Raw genomic sequence first — 27,372 nt, forward strand, 5'->3', positions numbered from 1 at the left:
GCAGCCTGAGGAAAAGAAGGCTGTAAAGCTGAAGGAAAAATACGAAAAGGATATTGCTGCAGACCGAGCTAAAGGAAAGCCTGATGTAGCGAAAAAGGGAGTCGTCAAGGCTGAAAAAAGCAAGAAAAAGAAGGAAGAGGAGGAAGATGGAGAGGATGAAGAGGAGGGGGAAGGTGAAGAAGATGAAGAAGAAGATGATGATGAATAAGTTGGTTCTAGCACAGTTTTTTTTCCTTGTCTATAAAGCATTTAACCCCCCATACACAACTCACTCCTTTGAAAGAAAAAAATTGAAATGTAAGGCTGTGTAAGATTTGTTTTTAAACTGTACAGTGTCTTTTTTTGTATAGTTAACACACTACCGAATGTGTCTTTAGATAGCCCTGTCCTGGTGGTATTTTCAATAGCCACTAACCTTGCCTGGCACAGTATGAAGGTTGCAAATTGGCATGGAAATTTAAAGCAGGTTCTTGTTGGTGCACAGCACAAATTAGTTATATATGGGGATGGTAGTCTTTTCATCTTCAGTTGTCTCTGATGCAGCTTATACGAAATAATTGTTGTTCTGTTAACTGAATACCACTCTGTAATTGCAAAAAAAAAAAAAAAAGTTGCAGCTGTTTTGTTGACATTCGGAATGCTTCTAAGTAAATACAATTTTTTTTATTAGTTCTGTTGTCCTTGTCATAGGTCTGAAATTTTTCTTCTTGAGGGGAAGCTAGTCTTTTGCACATGAATTATTACATTATCTTTTCATATAATTAGCTGATGAAAAGTTTTTTGTCTACGCACCCTGCATATCATGATGGGGGGGTAATAAAAGTTAAATTGAGATAGTTTTCATCTATAACTGAAACTCCAAAGTTGATGACAAATTTACAAAGTGAAGAGTAAGCAATCTACTCACAGCATGGGATTATTAGAATCAAACATTTTGAAAGTCTGTCCTTGAAGGACATGGGATTATTAGAATCAAACATTTTGAAAGTCTGTCCTTGAAGGACTAATAGAAAAGTATGTTCTAATCTTTACATGAGGACTCTATTCTTTAACTCCCAATACCATGTAATGGCAGTTATATTTTGCAGTTCCCATATTAAAGAAGACCTGAGAATGTATCCCCCAAAGCGTGAGCTTAAAATCCAAGACTGCCATATTGCATTTTTGTTGATGTTAGTCCTGGCAAAGACTAAGAAAGTGCTGGCTGTAAATGTCTTTTCCCATTTATTTAAATGCAAACTTCTCAGGAAACTTCAGATTCTCCATTAAGAGTATCTTTAATTAATTGGGCCACTCTTTAAAATAATGCCACATTTAAAATCAGTTATATTTTCATGTATTGGGGTTTGCCCCTTTTTAAATCAAATTGATAGGAAAGAAGACACTTAAACTTCGCATCTTAATACAAGTTATTCAATTCATTTGAATTTAGTTTTTCCTTACAAAACTCATGCTCATTCATTAGAGTCATGTTTATCTGCTTAGCAGTGTAGGGAACAATTTGGCAATTTTGTGGTTTTTAAGATTATCGTTCTCTTAAAGTACCAGTATTTTAAAATAGCGTTCTTGTAATTTTACACGCTTTTGTGATGGAGTGCTATTTTATTATATAATTTTGACTTGGATTCTTTCCATTTGCATTTGTTTATGTAATTTCAGGAGGAATACTGAACATCTGAGTCCTGGATTGTACTAATAAACTAATAATTGCAGAGGTTTAAAAAAAAAAGAAAAGAAAAAGTTTGGTGGCTTAAATTATGTTTTTCATCTTATAACAGTTTAATTTTTGACAGTTTTCTTCATTATAATATATTTTGTCCATTGACATTCTTCTTGGGCAGAATAAATACCCTTCCAAAGGAATGCCTAGAAGTTCCCTATCTTGATGATGCTTACAATTTTAATATTAGCCAGCCATTTCTTTGGGTAAAGCAATCCTCCTCTAAGCTTCTCTTCCATAATCCAGTTGTGTCTCAGTTTACTACTTGGGTTCTTTTCTTTTTCTTTTTTCTTGGAGATGGGCTCTGTGACCCAGGCTAGGGTGCAATCACAACTCACAGCAGCCTCAGACTCCTGGGTCAAGCAATCCTTCTGCCTCAGGCTCCCAAATAGCTGGGATTATAGGTGCATACCACCATGCCTGGCTGATTTTTAAATGTTTTTAGAGATGGGGGTCTCTCACTATGTTGCCCAGGCTGACTACTTAGATTCTTACAAAACATCACATCATCTAAGAATTGTAATTAAAAGTAATGGTCTCAATGAAAAAAAAATCCAGTTGTGTCTCAGGAAAATAATATGTTAAATTCTTCAAAATCTAGTTTTTTGTTGTTGTTTGTTTGTTTGAGACAGAGTCTCACTTTGTTACCCTCTGTAGAGTGCTGTGGTGTCACAGGTTATAGCAACCTCAAACTCTTCGTTTTAAGAGATTCTCTTGCCTCAGCTACCCAAGTAGCTGGGATTACAGGTGCCTGCCACAATGCCCAGCTTTTGTTATTGTTGTTATAGTTGTCATTTAACAAGCCCAGGCTGGGTTCAAACCCACCAGCTCTAGTGTATATGGCCGGCACCCTAACCACTGAGCATGGATGCCAAGCCAACATCCTAGTTTTAGTTAATTCATTAGGTTATTTTTTCTCTCATGAATAATAGGAATAGATGAGAACAACCCTGGTGTGAGTAAGCAGGGTATAAACGTGGGGAAAAGAGTACAGAGATAGGCTTACCTGTGGATCAGCTTTATTTGCAGAATGGATGCCAGCAAGATTTAAGACTCCTGGGTATCCAAATAGATGACTTCATGCAGAAAAAGGGTTGCTCCGTTCTTGGACCCAAGGATCAAGTCACCTTAATAAATTGCTAGAATTCTATTGTTACTGAAGAGTTCTTCCTTGGGCCAATAACATTCTGCTCTGGCTTCTGAGGGGTCATCTGTGAAATAGGGTTGATAGCTGCCTTCCTCCATGCCAGAGGACACCCAGAGGTAGGCCAACGTGCTTTGAACTCTTCAGAAGCAAAATGTAGACACAAAAGATGCGTAGGATACAGTGTTAGCTTTTTGCTTGTGGTTGGAATAAGGCAGCAGACCTAAAAATTAATTTTCACCACTCAATCAATGGATGATAATGAGTCATCCTGGTCTCAAGAATAAGATCCCATTTAGTTATCTCAGTATTTTGAGTGGCATTTGGTATTGGAAGGAGTGATGCTGTCTGCGTTCCTCTAGGCTTCTTTCTAAAAGTCCAGCTGAGTGTTAGAATCTGCATGTTATCGCATTTTCTCCATGAGTAAAATGGGGGTCCATGGCTCCTTTGGTATACAAAAGAAACATTCCAGATTTGTGTTCCCAAAGTGGTCACTAAACTTTGAAATAGGTCTCACAGGATATGGCAAGGTGGCACAGAGACTATAATTCCACAGGCAAAGTGGGTGGAAGGGCTCCATGATCCCCTGGGTTTAGGCGTCCTCCATGGGCAATTATCCTGTCCTCTACTGGGTCTTGATGAGGTGAGGTCAGGGAGAAAGTAGTGGACCTGTGCTTCAAGAAATAATCTTTGTCATTAAGTTGGCATGTTCGAGTTTTTGTATTTTTCTTCACAGGAATTTCAGGAAGGAAGACCCAGGGGGCCCCAGGAGCACAGCTGTGCCATACTGCACAATGTAATTGAGTCAGACCCACACTGGGTCTTACAACTGTAGAGTGCATCACCTTCACCCAGGGGGCTTATTAAAAACATCAGATTTCTAGCTCCTACTTAAGAGATTCTAATTCGGAAAGAATGGGACAAGGCCCTCAGCCTTCATTTTTAATAAGCACCTGGTGTTTCTGATGTGGACCTCACTTGTAGAGACCTTGACCTGTGTCATTTAAGCTGGAGTCAGTCATTTTGCCGAATGTTCAAGCATTTCCTATGAAAGGGGCTTCTCAGGATATGGGAGAACTGTAATAATTGAGGCACGAGAAAGCCAACTGGCAGGAAGCATTGGAGGGTGTCTAGAAAGAGGGTAGGGCACTGGGACTCCCTGGCACAGCAACTTCCACTCCTCCCGTGGTCCTTTGTCCTCAAGGCTCAGGCGTGGGCTGCCGGAGGCCCTGGGTGACACAGATGATGTTAAGGCAGTCCTGCAGCTTTGCAGGATGTGAAACCTGATCACCTTCATCAGCCAAACAAAGGCAGGACCTGGGACTGAATGCACCAGTGGCTAAGCTGGCACAGCTGCCCCACAAAGAGAGGAGGCAGCAGGGCCAGCCAGAAAGTCACGGGAGAGCCCTGCCTGTAGGTAATGAGCCAGGGCGAGGGCTGAGCTTGGCAACCTCTGAGTTGGACATTTGTGAGGCCTGTTGGCAAGAGCTTGTGTGCTGGGGCTGGGAGCTTGGCCAGACGGGCCTGTTCTATTAGATTGGGAGACAAAGAAAAATCTGGCCCAGGCTGGAGGTCTTGCCTCTGGACTAGGGTCATTTTTTGGTAACTACATTAGGCCTTGGTTTCATCTGGAAACTGAGGGAGGTGTTCTGGTAGGGAGCTCGCTAAGGTTCCTCCGCACTGTCTTGTTCTGTGACTAAGTGAGGTACTCTACAGGGCAGAGTCCTCAGCAGTCTGGAGATGCTCCTCACGTGCACAGCGTGAGGCACCCAGTGTGACCCTCGGTGTCCTCAGCATGTGATGGGTCCATGAGCTAGTGAGGATGTCCCTGTCAGGTGGCGAGGAGGGTGCCTCTGGGAACATGCTGCAGAGAGTGTGGTACTGCCTGTGAGGGTGTCAGTGTGTCTGTGTGTACACAGTATGTTTCTCACTTAGTTTTACTCATGAAGAGCTGCCAGGAGGAAGAAGGAAAGATATTTGGCCATGAGGAAAGCTTGAGTTTTACAAAGAAATCTCTTTGTAATGTGCTTGCAGGATTTTGTTTCCAGGAACACAGGGTCCTCCCCAGCTTTCCTCATCCCTCCCCAGCCTTCCTCACCCCAACAGGGCTCCTGCCACCTACCCCAGCCCTACTTGACACATTTTCCTCCTGCAAACAAACACTACTTCAGCCCTGAGACAGGCCTCCTCCCGCTGGTCCCCTCAGCAGTCCAAGGCCCCTGGTTCCTTTCTTGTGGCTCTTCCACGACACCTTCTGAACCGCACTCGAGCCCTCCCTGACCAGACGTCCACTCACACGCCTCCCCTCACTTCACTGCAGGGGCTGTTTGATTCACGCATCATCGGGGCACCATGGTAAGCGCTAAAAACATCAGTGGTCTTCTCGCCTCTTTTTGTGACTCTTCTCAAGCTGTTGCCTCTTTTCCTTGTTGCTATCAGGAAGGACTTTAAAAAAAAAAATGACTCCCCAGAAGATGTGCCAAACTCAGCTTGCTATCAGTGGGGGTGGCGGTGGCATTCTGGGGGAGGTGAGGCACAGCCACAAAGGGCCAGAGAACAGAAAGGAGCCTGTGGCAAACCAAGGAAGCAGATGTGCCTGGGGGGCTCTGTGCAGCCGGCTAACGTTATGGGTCTGCACGTCCACGGGAGCTGTTGTGAATTCCAGCCACTTCAACATCTCATTGCCCCGTGTCCTCCACAGCCAGACATGGCTTCTGGGTTATTGGCGCTTGTTGATTTTATCGTATCTATTTTCACATGAGCCAGACCAAGTTAATGCTCAAGTCCTCATCAAGACCGTCTTGGGTGTAACAGCAATCCACCTGAGCCAGCTTAAGAAGAAGGACATTTCTCACAGGATACACACGTTTCATGAGGCAGGAATGTTGTTGTCTCCCGTGGCAGCTGGGAACCAGCAAGGGCAAAGCATCCGTGAACAAGGGAGCCGCTACCTCAGGCTCTTGGGGTGGGGCACACGGGGTCTGGTGGCTGTTTGTGTCTTGTTCTTACTTGTCCTCCTCTGCCTCCTTCAAAGTTATCGCCACCCTTCACAATTCTAAATTATCAGGAAAGAAAAAACTTGTCTCAGTGGGATCAGGTGTCCACCTGTCCAGTCAGTTGAGGTGGTGGATGGGCGATGGTGTGCAAACATGGCCACTGAGAGCAACGTCTGTGGGAGGAGGGAGCTCTTGGGAAAAGCAGGTCGTTGTAGGCCAGACAGATATCCCACATGTCTCTGCTACATCTATTAATATATTACACGTAATGTCTGCAACCCCTTTCCTTTCTCTCTTAAGATCTGAGTTAATCGTTTGTTCAGTTTGTTTCCCCATATTGAAAGTTCTTGGAGATGATGTGGCCCACCTAGGTCTATAAACCAGCAGGTTGCCTTTATCTGACCTTCTGCATCTTGAGAGAGTTTGAAATACAGAACATCAGAGAGTATTTAACATCTTCTCAGACTTGTGCCTCGCCCGAGTAAGACGCACTTTGTCCTGTTCTAAAATTTAGAATCAAGAGAATTTTAAGAGACTTGTGATTAAGTCTTGTCCCTAATTCGAAGATAAAATAACATTGTAAGAGGCTTTCTTTCACATTAACCTGAGGGAAGAGGGCAGCTATGAGTAGTAAGATCTTTCCAAGGTTGTTTCTGGTGGCTGGATTCACAGACCTCACACGAGAACCTCTGCACAGAGAGGTGAAGTTTGCTATTGGGGAGTTGCTGGCAGAGTGAGACACAAATGAGGTCCCTGTTCAGACCACAGCTCTGGCTTCTGGTCTGCCTCTCATGGGCTGTTGGTGCAGAAGTGATTGTGTGTGGGTGCTCCCCGTAGGCAAGAAGTGTCCTTGTAGGAAAGAAAATAAACTTTGGAGCTGCTCTCGCTTGCAAACCGTGTGACCTTTTCAATTCAATAGAGCTACTAGGCAACCGGAGTTCCATTTTTAGAAAAGAGATCAAATTATTACAAGAATTATATCATAAAGTCTACCAAAATTATTTGGCCTTAAATATTTGTTCCCTATAACCATAAATGAAATAGATACTGTGGAGGAATGAGTTAAACTTCACATCTCTGAAAATAAACTGATAAAGTTGTTAATGGATATTTTTGTGTGTGTCACTGGGTGGGTGGCCATCTTACAGGTTGCTGTGTCAAAATTTTTAGGGGGATTGTAGATTTTGAGTGTGGTCTTGACTTACTGACTCTGCTCAAGAGAATGGATGCACATTGGTTGTATGAGAGGGAAATTCAGATTCAGACAGACAAGGTCAGATCACATCCTTGAACATAGCTATATATAGCAAAAGGCTGGTATCAAAGCCCTTGGTGATAAGGCAGGTGTCTGTCCTGTCCCCAACACCATTCTTGGATCTGGGACCCTCTAGCAACCTAGGGAAGTGCTGATACTTCTTACCCATTCAATTACCCAGTTCACCTAAGTGACCTTAGAGTGTCTGCTGAGCCTGGGATGAGCAGTCATACCTGTCCCCCACCATCCTGGCAGCATGCTGGACAGTCACGGACAGGCTGCAGGGAAGCATCACTGGAATGTTGTCATCAGCTCGTGGTGTCTGCTGCTCTCTCCATCATTGGCCCCTGTTCCAGGATTGGGACCTTTGCACCACTGATAAGAGCCAGATGCATTGTTGTCTCCATGGAAGCAATTTTAAGGCATGTCAAGAGTGAATCCGGCTGTTCCCATTGATAGACGATCGTGAGGCAGATGGCATGACAGGTGCACAGAGAGGCTGACCTTGGGAGTATCTGAGTAGGATCATGGCATGGCCTGTGTGTTCAGGCAGTGGGAGTAGGGAAGAAGATATGGAGGTGGAGACATGGCTGGTGAGGACATGGTGATCCTCCCTGACCACCTCCATCTCTTCCAGACAGTATCATCAGCAGCTGGAGGTGGGTTTGAAATGTCATATGGTCCAATGACCTGACAGTGCTTTTGTCCTATTTATTCTGTCCTTTGATGGGATACTTCTAAGGGTAGGCAACTCATTAACCTCCCTGGCATACCCTTTTATCTGGAGATGACGGCCTAAAAGTTCTTTGATTCAGCTGGAAATAACCTATATGTCCAAGAATAGAGGAATGGTTGAGTGTGGAGTATCATGTGGGATATTATAGAGCTCCTGAAAATTATATTTTCAAACAATCTGAAAATGATATAGAAAGATAATTCAAAATGTTAAGTGAGAAGAGTGGGAACTAAAACCATTTATAATACACATTCCTACATTTGTAAAAATGTTTTTGTGGCATGACTAAGACAATCTACTGATTGAATCATAGGTGATTTTGTTGTAGCAGACACTTCTGGGGGCAACTAAAAAGTCCTTCCCTTAACCCTTGCCAGCCTTTCATTATAGAGGTTGGAAAAGCCAGGTTCCCTTTCCAGTCTCTCTTGCAGCTAGAATTGGTCATGTAACCCAGTATGGCCAATGAGATATACAAGGACATCTGAGAAATTATTTCCTTTTCTGACAAAAGGATAACACCATTAAGGAAAAATTCCTCATTACTATGGTGGCTACCCCTTCAATGCCACCTCCTCCCAGCCTTAGGTGCAGGCTTGTGTTGCTAGAGCTTCTGCAGCCATCTTGTGACCATGAGGCCACAGATAAAAGGATGAAGTCAATACTCTGAGGATGGTGGCGAGGAATGTTAGAACAGCCTGGGGCTTTAACCATGCCTAGACTTCTTCTAGGCATCTTTTTAAGTAGCAGAAAATGATATTTTTAATATTATTAATCAGGCTTTCTGTTACTTATAGTTACACCAATACTAATGGGTACATTTGATTTCTTCATTGTACATTACTCCACTTTCTCCCTAAAGGATGCAGCCACCATCCTGATTTCACTCCTCAGAGCCTTCTCCATGTGGCAGAATTTTAGCCGTTTGTAGAGAATTCTCACATCTACTCCAATCCTTGTCTTCTCCAGCTAAGCTGCCCTGTTCCTGCATGTGCAATCTGAGGTTCCATGATCACACTGGTCACTCATTCTCTGAATGCCCTCTGGTCTGGTCTGCAGCCTTCTAAATGGCAGTGGGAAGCACTGAAGATGATACTCCAGGGGTCTAACCAGTAAGAATGAAATGATTACCTATGGACGCCTTTGCATCTGATTTTTCTATTACAGTAGCTTCAAATCCCATCTGCTTTTGAGATGCCCCCATCTAAGTCAAAATCCTGACCTTTTTTTCTGTTGTTTCACACAGTTTGCTTTATTTTGTTTTATTTATTTATTTTTCTATCTCAAGTGCAGGGCATTTTTTTTTTCATCCTTATTAAGTTTCCTCTGATTAAATTCAGGCTAGCATTCTAGCTTGTGGAGACTTTTGTGGATTCTAATTAGGTCTTTGCTGTTCCTTTCAGCTTCCTGTCCTCCACAAATTCGATAAGCACGACTCCTGTGTCTTCATTTCACCTCCTTGATAACAACCCAGAGCAACCCAGATGTCAGCTGACGTCACCCCGTCTTTTGAGATTTAAATAAAATTAGCTCAAACCCCCCATCACACATCCTGTGGAAAGTCAGATGCCCTCCTCCCAAAGATCTTTGTCAATGCTCCGGGAGTTGGTGTCACTTGTGGTTCCATATTCCTCCTCCCACTGGCCTTGGGCTGGGCACACCCCACCTCTGTGGCTGCTCTCTTCTCTTTGGTTCAAGCCCTTTCCTTGATTTCTTTAGAGAAACTGCTCATATAAGATACATGGGGTTGTGGTAGACTCTGCTCAAGACTTGCAGACCTGAGGTGTGGCGGTGGGGGGTGTTTATTAGAATTAATAGGTAGTTTTTTCTGTCTGTCAAAGTCTCTCAGTAGCAACACTGCCAGGACTTTCTCCCTGGCCTGCCTTCCCCATATGCTCCTCAAAACCATAAGACAACCCAGGTGCTGGGATTTTCCATTTATAGCCCCTGTGCTCACCAGAGTTGGGGGAGGGCAGTGGCAGTGGGGAGACTGTAGGCAGAGCCTAGGTGGATTCGTGGAGGGGTCAAAATGTATTGAACATGTCCCCATCCTTCCTTTATCATTTAACTTTTTTTTTTTTTTTTGGCGCATTTTTTGGCTGGGGCGGGGTTTGAACTCACCACCTCATTGGTGGTGAGACTGGTGCCCTACTCACTGAGCCAAAGGTGCTGCCTTTTTTTTTTTTTTTTTTTTTTTTGAGATGGAGTCTTGCTCTGTTACTGAGGCTGCAGTACAAGGGTATGGTCAGGTCAAAGCTCACTGCAACCTCAAACTCTTGAGCTCAAGCAATCCTGCCTCAACCTCCCAAATAGCTGAAATTATACAGGCATGCACCACCACACCTGGCTAATTTTTTCTATTTTTCTTTTTTGGAGAGACAGAGTCTCACTGTGTTGCTCAGGCAGGTCTCAAATTCCTGGCCTCAAGTGATCCTTCCACCTAGGTCTCCCAAGTGCTAGGATTACAGGTGTGAGTCACTGTGCCTGGTCTTACTTTAAATTTTAATGTATTTAACCCAATATAACCAAAATACTATTTGACCGTGTGTTATGAATATTCCCCTCATTATTTGTATGCTGAAGCTATAACCCCCCAGGGCCTCTGAATGTGACTGTATTTGATATAGGGCCTTGATAGAGTTAATTAAGGTAAAATGAGGTGATTAGGGTGGACCCTAAGCCAATCTGCCTCGTGTCCTGATTAGAAGAGGAAATCTGGACGGTAGGGAGAGCCTGGGGACACCCAGATAGAGAAGAGACCATGCAAGGGGGCAGCAAGAGGGTGGCCATGTGCACACCAAGAGGAGAGGCCTCAGCGCCCTGCCAGCACCTTGATGTGGGACTTCCAGCCTCCTGAACTGTGTAAGAAAGTAAACTCCTGTGTTTAAACCAGCCAGTCTGTGATATTCTGTTACGGTAGTCCTAGAAAATTAATACTATGTAGTCAACATAAAAATAATTATCAAGGAGTATAGTGTGTTGAAAGGTGGTTCCCCAAAAGTTATGTTCATGTTCTAGCCTCTGGAACCCGTGAATATGAACTCATTTGGAAAAAGAATCTTTGAAGATATAATTAAATTAAGCATTTGAGATGAGATCATCCTGGATTATCTGGGTGAGCCCTACATCCATCGACAGGTGTCCTTGTAAGACACACGGAGGAAAGGCCACATGAAGACTGTGGTGGAGACTGGAGTGATGCAGCCACCAGCCAAGGACTTCCTGAAGCCCGGCCCTGCTAACATCTTTGTTTCAGACTTCTGGCTTCCAGACTGAGAGAGAATAAGGATGTATTGTTTTAAACCACCAAATTTGGGGTGATTTGTCACAACAGCCCTAAGAAACTAATAAAAAAAGGGATTTTATGTTCTATTTTTCATTCTTTGAAATGTAGGGCATATTTTTTATTTATAGCACAACTCAATTCAGCGAAGCCAAATTTCATGTCAGCTTATTTGGGGGAGTAATCCCAGGCGGTCGAGTGTGAGAAGGGATGGAGGAGAGGGATGGAGGGAAGGGACAGAGGAAAGGGGGTACCAGGTGTGTTACCAAGGCAGCCCCCAGCACACCCACCCGCCTTTGAACATCTCACTCTCGTGCTTTTGTGCTCACAATGGCCAGCACCTTCCAGGCCCCAGGGGACTCCCAGGGCTCTCAGTCACACAGGATTTCCGTTCCCAAGCAGCAATGCTTCCATCCACATGGCAGTCAAAGCCACCTGCAGTGTCCCTCAGGGAGCTGGCTGGTGATCCAAGCTGAGCAGTTTCTCTGGCAATGTCCACGTGCTGCCCTTCCCATAAGGGAGAAATCCACATCCACACTCCTGTCATTCTTTCCCTCTTGTGTCGGAGGACCAAAGCTGGGTGCTGGAACAGCAGGAGTTCCTCCTCTCACCGTTCTGGAAGCCAGAAGCCTGGGATCCAGGTGTCCGCAGTGTGGGCTCCTCCTGTGGGCTGTGAGGGAAGGCTCTGCTCCAGGCCTCCCCCAGGCTCGAGGGCCGTCATCTCCCAGCATGTCCTCACACTGTCCTCCCTCTGTGGGCATTTATCTCTGTGTCCACACTTCCCCTTTTACTACATATGCGTAAAAAGGTACCAGTCATATTGGATTACGGCCACCCCAAGGGCCTCACTGTGACTTGATTGCCTCTGTAAAGACTCTCTCAGCTGTGCATGGTGGTTCATGCCTGTAATCCTAGTACTCTAGGAGGTCAAGGTGGGAGGATTGCTTGAGGTCAGGAGTTCGAGACCAGCCTGAGCAAGAGTGAGACCATGTGGCTCAGCACTTGTAACTCAGTGGTTAGGGCACTGGCCACATATACCTGGGCTGGTGGGTTTGAACCTGGCCTAGGCCTGCTAAACAACAATGATAATAACAAACAAAAAATACAGCCAGACATTGTGGTGGGCGCCTATAGTCCCGGACACTTGGGAGGCTGAAGCAATTAAGCCCAACAGTTTAAGGTTGCTGTGAGCTGTGACTCCACCAAGGGTGACATAGTGAGACTCAGTCTCAAAAAAAAAAAAAAAAAAAGAGAGAGTGAGACCATGTCTCTACTAAAAGTAGAAAAACTAGCCAGACATTACAGTAGGTACCTGTAGTCCCAGCTCCTTGGGAAGCTGAGGCAAGAGGATTGTTTGAGCCCAAAAGTTCGGGGTTGCTGAGAGCTATGATGCTGCCATGGCACTCTAGCCTGGGACAACAGAGTGAGGACTGTCTCAAAAAAAAGAAGACCCTGTCTCCAAATAAGGTCACATTCTAGGTGCTGAGTGTGAGGGTTCAACATTTCCCTTTTAGTGGGGGACACAATTCAACCCACAAGTTCTCCTTTTGGGCTTCACCTCATTTTCAGATTCAGTGGTTCTGAATTCTATCCGGAATCCATGGTCACTTTGTTTCTCTAAATCTACATTTAGTTGCCTCAACTATAGAGTGGGAATAATATTTATTTTACAGTGCTGTAAGGGTTCAGTGTAATAAAATATGATACCATGCTGTGCACTGTGAGCTGGTATTATTCATATGCCCTGATCAAGGCATGGAACATGCTAGCTGGTCCCTGGATGTTGTCGCCAGCAGTAAGTAGCCAAAACAGTATGGTAGAAGCCTAAGAAAAAATTGGAATTTCTCAAAAGGAAATCTACCAAGGAATAAAGCAAAACACAGCAAAACTCAAAATCATAGAAACAGACTAGTGCGTAGAATACCTGCAATTATTTTAATGTAGGGAGAGTGAGTCCAGGCTGGCTTGGCTAAGCTGTGTCCATAAAGTGGCATGGCCAGCCCATCCCCCTACTTCCATCCTACCTGCCCCACCAGCCCAACCCCCAGAGTAGAGTTGCTGGCTGGTGCTCATGGCCCCAGACAAGCTGAGTTCTCCAAATCCTGTGACTTAATACATGACTACCTCACTGAAGGGACTTGTCTTGGCAGGGGAGTTCCAGCTTGGCCCATGCCCTACTTTTTCCCCTGGACTGGGGTAACCTCTCAAGAAACCTCATGATATAGCCCAAAAGGGTTCCAATAGAGTCCATTCTGTCATGGACCTACTCTGCCTGGAGTCTTTTTTTTTTTCTGGAGGGTAGATGGAGAAAATAAAATCTTATTTTCTTAGCCATGGAACTTCATATCCCCTTCCCAGTATTATTGAAAAAATACTTTTGTAAGCTACCTAGGTGGGAAGTAAAGTTCCAAGAGACATGGTTGAGTACTAAGAGATGTTTGTTGAACTGTCTTCTGATGGCTGTGCTGGAAGAGCTTACTGCCATGCTTTTAGTTTACTTTTTCTTACTGAAGTAAAAGTCACATAACATAAAACCAACCATTTTAAATTGAATAATGCCATAATATTTAGTACATTCGCAAAAGTTGTGCAATGACCACTTCTGTCTGGTTCCAAAACATTCTCATCAGCCCAAAAGGAAACACTGTATCATTAAGCTGTCATTCTCATTGTCCCCTCCCCCCAGCCCTGGTAGCCACCAATCTACACTCCGTCTCTATGGATCTACCTATTCTGAATGTTTCACATAAATGAAATCATACCTTCTGTGACCTTTTGTGTCTGGCTTTCCCTTAGCCTGATGTTTCTGAAGTTCATGAAGTCCTACTATGCTGCAGCAGGCATCAGTATTTCATTCCTTCATATAGCTGAGGACTACTTCATTGTAAAGGTGTATGGTGGGATATGTGAAATGGTGGCTCACAGAGAAAATCATACATGCTTAAAAAAGAGTCTTAGGAAGGTTTCAGTGTGTGGTGGTAAATGAAAACTTTCTTTGTCTTCCTGTGGAATTTTCATTGAAATTGACATCATTAATGTCTGATGACTTTGCAGCTATTATTTTTTGGTAAGATAAAATGTAACCATAAAGTATGATTAGGGCAAGAATTGAGGCTACCAATGTGAGTCTTGGGTCATCTGGTTACCTGAGTTCAACAGCTTTGGGTTAGACCTGACAACTTCCCAGAGAAGGTCAGTACCGATTTGGCCTCTCAGTGGACTGAGTGTAGATAGTGATTCTGCTACATTGGGCATGCTTGCATGTTAAGCCTGGTTTTGTGGTACCAAGATATAATTTGAGTGCATGAAAATAAATTGACAATTGCTATGGGTTGTACCAAATCCATACGTTTAAATCTAAACTCCTAGGGTAATTCTATTAAGAGGTGGAGGTTTGGGAAGTGATTAGGTCGTGAGGACAAAGCAATAAAATGGGATTAGTGTCCTTGTTACAGGCTTCGGGGAACTTGTTTCTCCTTTTGCGATATAAGATACAGCTAGAAGGTGTCATTTCTATGCCCTCACCAGGCACAGAATCCGGTGGCACCTTGATCTTGGACTTTACAGCCTTTAGAACTTTGAGAAATAAATTTCTGTGTTCATGTACTATGCAATCTATAGCATTTTGTTACAGGAGCCTGAAAGGACTAAGACAGTTATGAAATAAGTCAGCTTGTGAATTTAATCTTTGTTTTAAACCTGTGTAACTGGGTACACTCTTCATACTCTTGCTCCCAATATAAAGATTGGAGGGGAGGAGGCATCTGATAAAGCCTTATATGAGGAAGGATTTCTGAAAGCCATGGGTTGCTTTGCTCCCTTCCCTGAGATAGGGTAGAGAAGAAAGAATTGACTTTCCTCTTTAGATTAGATCATCAGGAAATTCACTACAGCACAGAAGCATAAACCTTTGGCCAACACAAAGGTTTTCTTAATCTGATTAGGTGCCTGGCATTCAGAATCATTTAGTGCCTATTGCATAAAATGAATAAAAATGTGCTGAGCTTCAGCTGCTTAATAGAACAAATAAGATTAGAATTTACTAGGCTAATACATCACAAGAAACAAGGCCGTCTCCCTTTGGGGAACCTACAGAGCTGTGACTTGGAGAGCTGATCCCAGAAACTCACTTGAACACGGAAGAACCAGCAACAACAGATAACAAACCGGTCAGAATCCAGAAAAGGGAGCACACCCTTCTCCAAATTCCTCCCCTGCTCTGGTATTTACAGCTGGAACACTCCAGCTCTGATGGTGTTTTTGTAGGATTGGCTTGAAAGACAATTACCTTAGAGCATTTGACTTCTAGTATCCAAACTGTTCCATCTAGAAAAAGGCAGGGAAACTGTGTTCAACTTCACCTTCCCAACCCCAATTCCTTTCCTTTCTAGTCAGTTAATAGGGCTCAAGGGGCTGTTTTAAGACAGTATGTTCAGAAGCTCTTGATTTTTTTTTTTCCCATTTGAAGTGTTTTCTCTCTTGATCTATAATACCACCTCTCTACCACAAAAACAAGGATTAAGCTATGGCTTTTCTTTGAAAAGGAGGAAGCTTGGGGTGGGAAGAAAGGTGGGGCAGAGAGCGGCACACGGGCTTCAAACCACGTGAAGACACATGTGGCTGGTAAGGAGTGCCAGACAGGCCAGGGGAGCATGCCGGACCATAGCCAGACCCTCCCGCTCAGTGCCATCCACCTCTTCACAGAGGGGAAAGGGCAGGAATGTCTGCCATTAGCCTGACAGTTATGCCTCAAGGATCATCTTGGACTTGATATTAATTATTGATGACCATTTCCCTAAATCATTCTTTAGCAAAGGAGCATGGACAAATAAATGAATTCATGGTAAATGGGTTTGAGCTTCAAGTACTTGATTCCTGAACACCACACTCACCATTCACAAAGATATCTGGGCATGGCCAGGTACCCTTCAGCACTTGAACTTCACAACCACAGATAGCCATGGAAACCCGTTATTTGAACATTTGTTGACTTAATAGTCTGTAAGGACCCCCAAAGTGTCAAAGATATTGGGCTTTTGCTGTTTTCTTTGGTAAATCCAATATCTGAGGACATTTTCTACCACTCTCCCCTCGTGTGCCCTGCTCCAGCCATGCTAACGTCCTTTGCTGCTCCTGGGACACACTAGGGAGGCTCCCTCTCCGGGGCCTTTAGAGTACAAACACTGTTTTATATTATAGTCCCTTTATCCTGAAGCTTTCCCTGCAATAGCAATGTATCACTCCATCTTCTCCTTAGGAGTCTTTGTTCAACTCCCTCCTTCACCGAGGGCCCCATTCCTCCGACCCCCCGGCTCCTCCCTTCACTTTGCTGGATCTTTCACTTATGTGCTCGTTGTCTCTCTTTCTCCCCTCTGAGCTCTCTGAGATGCCTTTGTTGTTCATTGCTGTATCCTCCTCCCTAGATTGATGCCTAGCATTTAGTAGGCACTACATAGGTGTGCAATGCCTAGATAAATGAGTGAATTGCCCCCTAAAGTCACTTCCTTTGTGAGGGCCTGTGATGTGTTTCTGTTATTCTCTTATCTACCTCCAAACAATGCCTTGTAAATATGTTTATTTCCAGGTGAAAAGTAACAGAAACAAAGGAAATTCATTTAGTCATTTAGCAAACTTTCATTAAGCATTTGCTGTACGAGAGATTCTATGGTAAGTGCTAGGGATTCAAAAATGAATTAAGACATAATTGTTGGTTTCAAGAAACTTCTAATGGGAAAAGAAAAACGAACCAAAGAAAAAACAAATAATATGTGTTGTTGTGGAGAGTATGTTACATTACTCAGGGGAAGAGGCTAAACAGCTTTGAAAAATAGATCCAGCAGTTCTGTGGCTTAAAGAAACAGTAAATTCATTAATCTTGCCTACCAGTGGGGGTGGGTCAGCAGCCTGCTCCGCAGAGCACCATCACTGAGGAATCCAGGCTCCTTTCATATTGCTTCCCTTCCATCCTAAGGCCTTGTCCTCAGCATGGTTGAACTAGATTAGATTATTGCTCAAGAACACTTAACTTCTTCTATGGGAGATGTGTCCTCTCTTCCCTTTGAATTTGGCCTCCACCACGTGATTCCTTTGGCCGGGGTGAGAACGTCAGCAGGTGTGGCTCCAGCAGAAGTCTGATGCGTGTTTGCGTGGATTAGACTTGCCCTCTTCTGTCTTTGCTACCACAGTGAGGGTTTCCCTGGGAAGCTGCTGCCCTTTCAGCCTGAGCCTCCAAAGGAACACTTGTGGAGCAGAGGAGAGCTCAAATTCAGCAAGGAGAGCCACCCAGCCAACTCTCTGAGAGAAGAAATGATTGTTCTTTAAAACGCCCGCATTTGCTTGGTGCTGTTTCTCAGTGGTTAGTGTGCTGGTGCCACACATCAGCAATAGCGTGTTCGAACCTCTTCTGGGCCTGATTAACAAAAAACTAGAAAGAAAACACACACACACACACACACACACACACACATATATGGCTGGGTGTGGTGGTTCATGCCTGTAATCCTAGCACTCTGGGAGGCCAAGCCAGGTGGATTGCTTGAGTTCAGGAGTTTGAGACCAACCTGAGCAACAGCAAGACCCATCTCTAAAAATAGCTGGGCATTGGATACAGGCACCTGTAGTCCCAGCTACTTGGGAGGCCTGAGGGGATTGCCTGAGCCCAAGAGTTTGAGGTTGCTATGAACCATAGAACACCATGGCACACTCAACCTCAGGGTGACAAAGTGAGATTGTCTCAAAAAAAAGTTAAATAAAATTAAAAGCCTGCATTCTAGGGTGGTTCATTACCTAGTGATAGCTCACTGATACAACAGTCAGTGCCAGGTCATGGTGCACCCATGTTCCACCTCACAAGGAGGCTATAGAGGGTGGCACCTGTGTCTCCCTGGGTAGGGCTCTGGCCCCATGTACCAAGGGTGGCGAGTTCAAACCTGGCCCCAGCCAAACTGCAACAACAACAAAAGAAGAAGAAGAAGAAAAACAAGAAGACTACAGAGTAAAAAAGGACAGTGCAGTGAGATAGGAAGAGGCACGAATCACCTCTGCTCTCATTCTTCACCTGGTCACACAGAACTGCAAGCTGGGAGTGTGGGTGGAGTTAGAAAGTTAGTCTCTGATGGGGGCCATGTGGTTAGCTACTGCTCTATTAGTATGGAGGAATGGGAGAATGGATTTTAGGGTATAGCTAGCAGTATATGCTACAATGAGAAAAATGCCTTACTCTGGAGACGTGAAAGAGACCAGCAGAAGAGTCTTCAGAAACACAAGATAGATGAGTTGAGGCTTGCGGGGAGTAGGAGTTTGTCTAATGAAAAAGACAGGGAAAAGTTTTGCAGGCAGAAGACACAGCAGGGGAAGATACACAGGAAACAATGGCTTGACTGGGAGTGGTAAAAGGACTGGTGTGACTGGAAAGTCACAGATGGTGCTGGAAAGAGAGCAGACACAGGCAGAGGCAAGCATCACTGTGACAACGCGGGTATCCGAGGGAGCGCAAGGTTGTTTGATTTTGCCTTCTATCCTAATAAGATCTTTATAATTTTTACATTGTTACAGGAAAAAAAAAATACAACTAAAATGTAAGTCTTACAATTTGCAGAGCTGATTGTGTGTACCGTTTTTGGTCTGACTTTTTTCCGGCTAGGAAATGCAGAAGTTGGCATATGCTCCACCTACGCACCTCCATGACTTGACCTGGTCCTCACCCCTGTTGTGCCTTCAGGGAATCACAGGTCACTTTTTCTAAACCCCTGCATTCTCAACTTCCCTTCCACAGATCCTATCTGGGAAGCACATATATTTTTCTCCCCACCTCCTTAGCATCTGATTTCCACACAGAAACTAAATGAAGACAAAAGATTGTCCCTAGACCAAGAAATGGGGCTTATAACTTGCAACATCCTAATTGTTCAGCAGTAGAATGCTATAATGCAGCCTGTTACATGAGGTTCCTCACATGGGAATCACCTCCCCAGCAGCTGGATGGGCTAGCCCATTGGCCATTACCCGGATAAGAGCCAGGCCTTCTCACAAGTCCATCCTAACTGCCCTTGTCTGCTTTGGACTTTGGTCTGCCAGCTTCTTCTCCCAGGCCTGGCTAACAGAAGCTGGAACCCAGATTTTATGTGGCTTCCTGGTCTTCCATCCTTTAAAGTGCTCTCCATGAGGGAGACCTTCTAGAAAGAAGAAATTTATGTGGTGTCAGCAGAACCCAGCCACGGATGTCCCAAAACTGAAAAAAATTTTTAGGCAGGTGCTGCTACAACTCGGCTTCACTTAGAGTCTGATAACTCGCAGATGTCTTCACATGTTCAACCGGCAGCACGAAGTCCAGATACAATCACTCAGGTTTCCTGAACTCATCTTCTCAACACTTAGGAAACTACACAGTCTTCAGTAGAGTAAGCCTGCCAAATTAAGCAAACAGGGAGAATATAAAAACTCCTTTTACATGTATTATTTTCTACATGAAAGCTTATTCTCCATGTGAAGTTTTGGAAAAGTTTCCCCATGACATAATGTGCCTGCAGCTACGCCAGGACGACAAAGCAGAGAAGCAGCCAGGCTGCGGGTGCCTATTAAGTGTTTGGGAAGGAACTTTTGGAATCTAGCATTTAGACACCCTATGGGTCACCTCCCTCTGACAATTGTGGGCAATCCAGATTCTGAGGCACCAGAAGAAAGTGAGTCGGCTTCTAGAAGAGTGATGGTGCTGAGATGGGAACCCTACATAGACTTTCCGTGTTCTGGAAATGTCCTAGCTTTGGCCACAGCTGGGGAACGGGGAGACAGCATACTGTGCTTCCTCGCAGGTCTCTAATCAAGCTCTGCGTTCCATGATTGCTGATTGGACCAGGACCGGCTCTAACTAAAGGGCTGCCAATCTATAGGCTGGCTGGTCAACAGAGTTTACCCAATAGGGATAAAGATAGAAACCAGCTAAACCAATCAAAGTCTTTTCTTCTCAGGCTTTGGCTATAAAACACAGCCAGCATGTAGGCACCAGGTAGAGACAGTGGGAGTCTTCCACTGCCTGTGTCCTGGCGTAGGAACCAATGGCCTCCTGTGATTGAGCCACAGAGAAATAATCCCGTGGCTAGACCTGCACAACATTCCAGTTTAGGGCTCTAACCACAAAACAGTAAGAAGAGCAAAAGCTGTTCTACACCTGCTGTGTTGGGTACTGTTCTGAGCACTTTGTGTGTTTTACGTCATTTAATTTGCACAATAACACTGTGAGGTAGATGCTTTATCGGTCTCTTCTTACAAGAAGGAAACCAACACAGACAGGATGAGAAATTTGCCGAAGACGGCCAATGAGTGAGTGGCTGGAGAAGTGGAGGCTTGTATTCCGACTCCGGACCCGTGCGTTTACCATTCCGAATGCTGCCAGTCGATTCATGGAGGTTTTGTGTTTCCTAAACAGTTTTTGTTGTTGTTATTGCAAAGGTACTGCATACAGGCAGGCCTTGTTTCGTTATACTTCACTGTACTGTGCTCTGCAGATAATGCATTTTTTACAAATTGAAGGTTCATGGCAACCTTCTTTGTCCTGCAAAGTCTACTGGCACCATTCTTCCCACAGCATGTGCTCACTTCCGGTCTCTGTGTCACATTTTGGTAATTCTTGCAATATTCCACTTTTCCCGCTATTACGCTATCTGTTATGGTGATTGTGTGTGATCCGTGTCTTTGATGATACTATTGTAATTGTTTCCAGGTGCCAAGACCTGTGCCCATATAGGATTGCAAGTTTAATCAATGAGTGTTTTTGTGTGCTTGGACGGCTCCACCAACCACAGTTCCTTTCCTTTCCTTTGGCCTTCCCGGTTCCCTGAGACCCAATGATAACGAAATTAGGCCAGTTAATAACCCTACAGTGGCCTCTAAGCATTCAAGTGAAAGTAAGAGCTTCGTGTTTCTCAATTTAAGTCAAAAGCTAGAAATGATTAAGCTTAGTGAGGGAGGCATGTTGAAAGCTGAGACAAGGCGATAGCGTGGCCTCTTGAGTCAATTAACCAAGCTGTGAATGCAAAGGAAACCTTCTTGAAAGAAATTAAAAGTACTACTCCAGTGAACACAGGAGTGATAAGAAAGCGGAACAGTCTTCTTGGTAGTAGAGATAAAGTTTAGTTCTGGGTAGAAGATCAAACCAGGCACAATATTGCCTTAAGACAAAGCCTAATCTAGAGCAAGGCACTAACTCTCTTAAATTCTGTGAAGGCTGAGAGAGGTGAGAAACTGCAGAAGAAAAGTTGAAACGAGCAGAGGTTGGTTCACGAGGCTTAAGGAGAAAAGTCATCTCCATAATATGAAAGTGTAAGGTGAAGCCACTAATGTAGAAGCTGCAGCAAGTTGTTAAAAGATCCAGCTAAGATCCTTGATGAAGGAGCTACGCGGAACAACGGATTTTCAAGGTAGATGAATCAGCCCTCTCTATTGGAAGAAACTTCCATCCAGGACTTTCATAGCTAGAGAGATGAAGTCAATGACTGACTTCAAAGCTTCAAATGACAGGCTGAGGCAGCTGGTGACTTTGTGTTGAAATCAGTACTCATTACCATTCTGAAATGCTCCCACCCTCAAGAATTATGCTAGACCTCCTCTGCCTGTACTCTGTAAGTGGAGCACCAAAGCCTGAATGACACCGCATCTCTTTACAGCATGGTTTACTAAAGGTTTTAAGGCCACTGTTGAGAACCACTGGTCAGAAAGAGTCTTTTCAAAGTATTACTGCTCACTGACCATGCACCTAGTGACCCAAGAGCTTTGATGGAGATGTACAAGGAGATGCTGTGTTTTCATGCCTGCTAAGGCAACATCAATTCTGCAGCCCATAGATCAAGACGTTATTTGACTTTCAAGTCTTACTATTTTAGAAATACATACATTTTGTAAGGCTATAGCTGTCATAAATAGTGATTCCTCTAATGGATCTGGGCAAAGTCAATAAAAAGTCTCTGGAAAGAATTTAGAATTCTAGATGCTATTAAGAACATTTGTGGGCTGGGGGTAGTCACTCACGCCTGTAACCCGAGCACTTTAGGAGGCAGAGATGGGAGGATTGCTTGAGGCCAGGAGTTCAAGATCAGCCTGAGTAAGAGCAAAACCCCATCTCTACAAAAAAATAGAAAAATTAGCCAGGATTGGTGGTGAATAAAGGTAGTTGCAGCTACCTGGGTGACTGAGGCAGGAACATTGCTTGAGAGCAGAAGTTTGAGGTTTCAGTGAGCTATGATGGCACCACTGCATTCTAGCCAAGGGCTATAGAATTAAGACCCTATCTTCAAAAAAAAAAAAAAAAAAAAAAACTATTTATGATTCATGGGAGCAGGTCAAAACATCAACATGAGCAAGAGCTTGAAAGAAGTTATTTCTAACCCTCGAACCCTCGTGGATAACTTTGAGAAGTAGAAGACTTTACTGGAGGCAGATGTGGTGGAAATAACGAGAGAACTAGAAGTAGGGCCTGAAGATGTGACTGAATTGCTGCAGTCTTGTGATAAAATTTTAACAAATGAGGAGTTGCTTCTTATGAATGAGCAAAGAAAGTGGTTTCTTGAGATGGAACCTACCCCTGGTGAAAATGCTGTAAATATTGTTGAAATGACAAGAATGGATTAGGATATTATATAAACTTAGTTAATAAGGCAGTAGCAGGGTTTGGAGGATTGACTCCATCTCTGAAAGATCAAAGGGCATCCCATGCTGCAGAGAAATCTTCCATAAAAGGAAGAGTCAGTCCATGTGGCAAACGTCATTGTTGTCTGACTTTAAGAAATTGCCACAGTCACCCCAGCCTGCAGCAACCACTACCCTGGTCAGCAGACACCAACATGGAGGCAAGACTCTCCACCAGCAAAAAGATTGCAATGTACCAAAGACTCGGGCAATTATTAGCATTTTTTTTTTTTTTGAGACAAAGTCTTACTTTGTCGCCCTTGGTAGAGTTCCAGTGGTATCATAGTTCACAGCAACCTCAAATTCTTGAGCTCAAGCAATTCTCTTGCCTCACCCACCACAATGCCCAGCTATTTTTAGAGATGAGATCTCGGTCTGGCTCAGGCTAGTCCTGAACTGGTGAGCTTAGGCAATCCACCCACCTTGGCCTCCCAAGTGCTAGGATTACAGGTGTGAGCCACCATGCCCGGCCTTAATTATTAACATTTTTTAGCAATAAAGGATTTTTAAATTAAGGTGCATACTTTTTTAGATATAATGCCATTTCATGCTTAATAGACTAACTATAATGTGGACATAACTTTTACATGCACAGAGAAACCCCAAAATTAGTGTGATTTTCTTTCTTGCTCTCTCCACTCTATTGCAGTGATCTAGAATCAAACCCACACTATCTCCAAGGTCTACCTGTGCATGTTTAGCAGATGGCATTGTTTGTGAGAGAAGAAACCAACTCTACTAACTTGAACCAAAGGGAATTTATCTGAATGAAATGAGGCAGCTTAGAGAATGTAGGGAAACACTGAAGATCCAGGCTTGAATGCACAGAAACCAGAGTAGCTCAGAGCTCTTGGAATCAGAACTGAGTGGACACTGCCACGATAGCTGGAAGAAGCTCTCTCTGTTCTTATAGTCCCAGGAAGAGAGACCAACTGGCTGATGGGAGCTGGAGTCCAACACCCCCACTTTGGCTCTTAAGAGCAGGGCACTAGGTAATGGTCCTGTCAAGCCCACACACAATCAGGAAACAGAAGTTCCCCCACAGGAAACTGGGGAGACTTCCCCCTGGAAAGGGAGTGGAGGGTAAGTAGACAAAACCAAAACGTGTCCACTGTAGGATTCGTTGTCGTGAACATTGCTGAATAAGGAGATAAAAATCCCCTGAACTGCCACCATCCCAGATCTTACAAATGCTGCTGCTTTCTCCTAAGTCTTCCCTCCCTCACTGCCACTAGCTCAGTGTTCCTCCAAAGATCTGTGGTAAAGAGTCAGTTTTGTTTTTTAAAAAGTGTTCAGATCTGTTCTTGATCACTACCTTTCTAAAATGAAATAAAATTCATTACCAGGGAAAATGAAATTGGGAAAACAGATATATAAACTGCATCACCAATTTTTAATTAGTAAAATTATTTTAATAGATATAAAATTACTTACAGTATGTGTATATGTATAGATACACATATATGTTAATATATGCGTATGTCAAATATTACCAAAGTAACTCATTTTTAGTACTTGCCTTAGAGTAGACTCATAGCAGACTTTGCAGACACTTTGAATGATATTGTTCTAGATAACACCAACCCTTTCTTTCAGTCTCAGGTAAGATAATATCACTTCCTTCCAGAATTCTTCCTGACAGCCTTCCTGCCCCCTACATCTGGCCTCCTAGAATCTTGTATGTCTCTCTTTCAGAGCTGATCAAGCTATATTTGAACTGGATCTATCTCACTGATTTGGGGGTATGGCTAGTTGCCTCTAAGAGTGTCAACCTCTTGCAAAGGTGCAGGGCTCCAAAATCGGTAGTCATCCCAATTCCTTCTGTAAGCCCATTGGACAAAGAAGGTGAGAGCTATTTGTGTAAGTGAAGAGACCTATTTCTATGTCATTAGATTCATGGCGCCGTGAATTGTAATGGGCATCTCCAGTTCGGCAATGTGTTAGAAGGCAAAGGCAAGAGGATGGCTTAAGCCCAGGAGTTTGAGGTTGCTGTGAGTTATGATGCCACAGCACTCTACCCAGGGAAACAGAGTGAGACTCTGTCTCAAAAACAAACAAACAAATTATAAGACACATCCTGATTTCAGAAATGGTGTAATGTGGGAATGTGTGTCTTTGAACTGATGGTATGTGGTTGTTAAAATCTCAATTAACTGTCATTTGAGTAATTAAAGCCTCAGTTGTCTCTGTGGAGAGGAGATTTCGTAGACAGGAAGAATGCATACAGTAAAGCATATTTACATTTTTTTTTTTTTTTTGAGACAGAGTCTCAAGCTGTTGCTCTCGGTAGAGTGCTATGGCATCACAGCTCACAGCAACCTCAAACTCTTGGTCTTAAGCAATTCTCTTGCTTCAGCCTCCCAAATAGCTGGGACTACAGGCACTGGCTACAGCACCTAGCTATTTTTTGATTGTAGTTGTCATTGTTGTTTGGCAGGCTGGGGCTGGGTTTGAACCTGTCAGCTCTGATATATGTGGCTGGCGCCCTAGCCGCCGAGCTATAGGCGTCAAGCCCATATTTACATTTATAATCGTGAATATTCCTGCCAAAGAGGCTATTTGTGATTTTTTGTAATCCTTTACAGATATTACACTAATCTCCTCGTCATTCCTCCCAATCATGCGTGCACTGGTAATCTTATTCCTCACTCTCATCTTATTCCTTCAGCAAGTAAAGCCCTGATTGAGCTGAGTTAGTTATCAAGATAATGCAGTGAGTGACTCAGAGAAGAATGGAATTTCTGTTCTCTTTACCCCCAGGTAACATTGCCTAGAGCTCTGCTGGGAAGATCTCCCTGAAAGACAATCCAGGAAACCTAATTAACAGGACAGGTCCCGTCTTGACTTTTCACTTTTTTCATCTTTTTATGGATGACCAATGAGGAAGGGCTATGACAGAGCCATCTGTATTGTCTAGTCTGGGAAACAGTGTCTTTGAAGAGCTCATAAATTGACCTATTAAGACTATTATCAATGTTCCAAGACTAAACAAAAGCTGCAACTGCAGACGCCAATGATATATAAACATGGATCTATGTTAATTGAAATGTAAAAGTGCCCAGAAATCTCTCAGTGGCTAAATTATTATGGTTTTTTTTTGCTCATCTATGACGATTGCTCTCATAGCTTCCTCTGTTTATGGCGCATCACTGTGTAGTAACCAGAGTGTGTTTATGTACATTCAAATATCTATTAACTAGAATGATTTGGGATTTATCCAACTTGATCCAAAATCGGATGTGGCCAGGGCATGGGGAATCCGTGCATTCTAAGGCATCAACATATAAATAGTTCACATTAATGTTTAAAACAACAACAAATGGCAGTAATGTTGCCAAGACTCCCAGGTAGACCTAAAATACCAGAAATAAGGAGAGGAGGCTCAGGAGCATGGCATTTAGAAAATGATAGGTCCAGAAAGTGTGTTATTGCCTTGATATGAGAAAAACATGTTGCCATAGAAACACTATGAAAGTGACCATTAGAGTCCCAGACCTTCCCACAAACACCTGCATGGCCTCTTATCCCTGTAACCCCAACCTGATTTCCTGCAGTTAGCATTTAGGAAGCAGGAGGACGAGGGAGGGGAAAGAAGACAAATACCTTCCTTTATTCCTGCCTTTCCCCTCCTGATCCCCCTCCAGGCAGCAGTGCCCTCAAGCTGCTTTATCTGGACCCCACCCACTATGGGCCCTTTCTCCAAAGTCTCCGAGCATCTCAGTGACTTCCCTCCTTTTTGCCCAAACAAAACTCTCACTCCCTGTTGGCACCTGCAAAGCGATCTGATTGAATTGATTGCTGCTAGTTTGTGTTTGACTGATCGTGCCCCATACTTGTCTATTCTCTAGGTCTGCTTTTTAGAACTCTTCTCCAAACTGTGTCCAATGAATGGACTATAGGCACTAAAATGGACAGGAGTGGGAAACATTCAGTGTGTGTAGGAGGATAGTACTTAAACTAGGGTGACCAGATTTTAACATCGGTAAGGCGGGCCAACATGGCCAGGGGCGGGGCAGGGGCGAGGTGGGGGGCGGGGCAGGGCAGGGCCTGACAACAATGCAAACTTTGATAAGCAGTGCTCGATAATCACTTCTCAGCAATTATTTGTTATTATTACAGTTTAACATTATAAAATTACAAAAATAACATAAAATTCATATTCTGGTGAAATAGCCACATGGCAGCCAAAAACCGTATATTCCCTTCTTGTTCTCCTGCCCGTTGGTGCATTCTTTCCAAAAATCAGGACTTTTTTAAAACGCTGCGGGATGCGGGACAAATTGATGAAAAGCGGGACGTCTGGTCACCCTAACTTAAACATACACACCCATAAGCACATGTGTACAGGAATAAATACAATGAAAGTGTATATATATTTGCATGATATATCACTTACAGTTCTTAGGTGTCAACTAACAGAAACAAATGCTGATTGACTTAAACAGAAAACGCATGAACTTGGTGGCTGTAGATTAACTCCTAGAATAAAAAAAAAGTGGGAGGGATTTATACTTAGGATAGGCAGGAATCAAGACGTCTGAGTGGTAGGAAAGTTTTCTTTT

The sequence above is a fragment of the Otolemur garnettii genome, unplaced genomic scaffold, assembly GCF_000181295.1.
Source record: "Otolemur garnettii isolate 467f Iridium unplaced genomic scaffold, OtoGar3 scaffold00187, whole genome shotgun sequence".
NCBI lineage: Eukaryota > Metazoa > Chordata > Mammalia > Primates > Galagidae > Otolemur > Otolemur garnettii.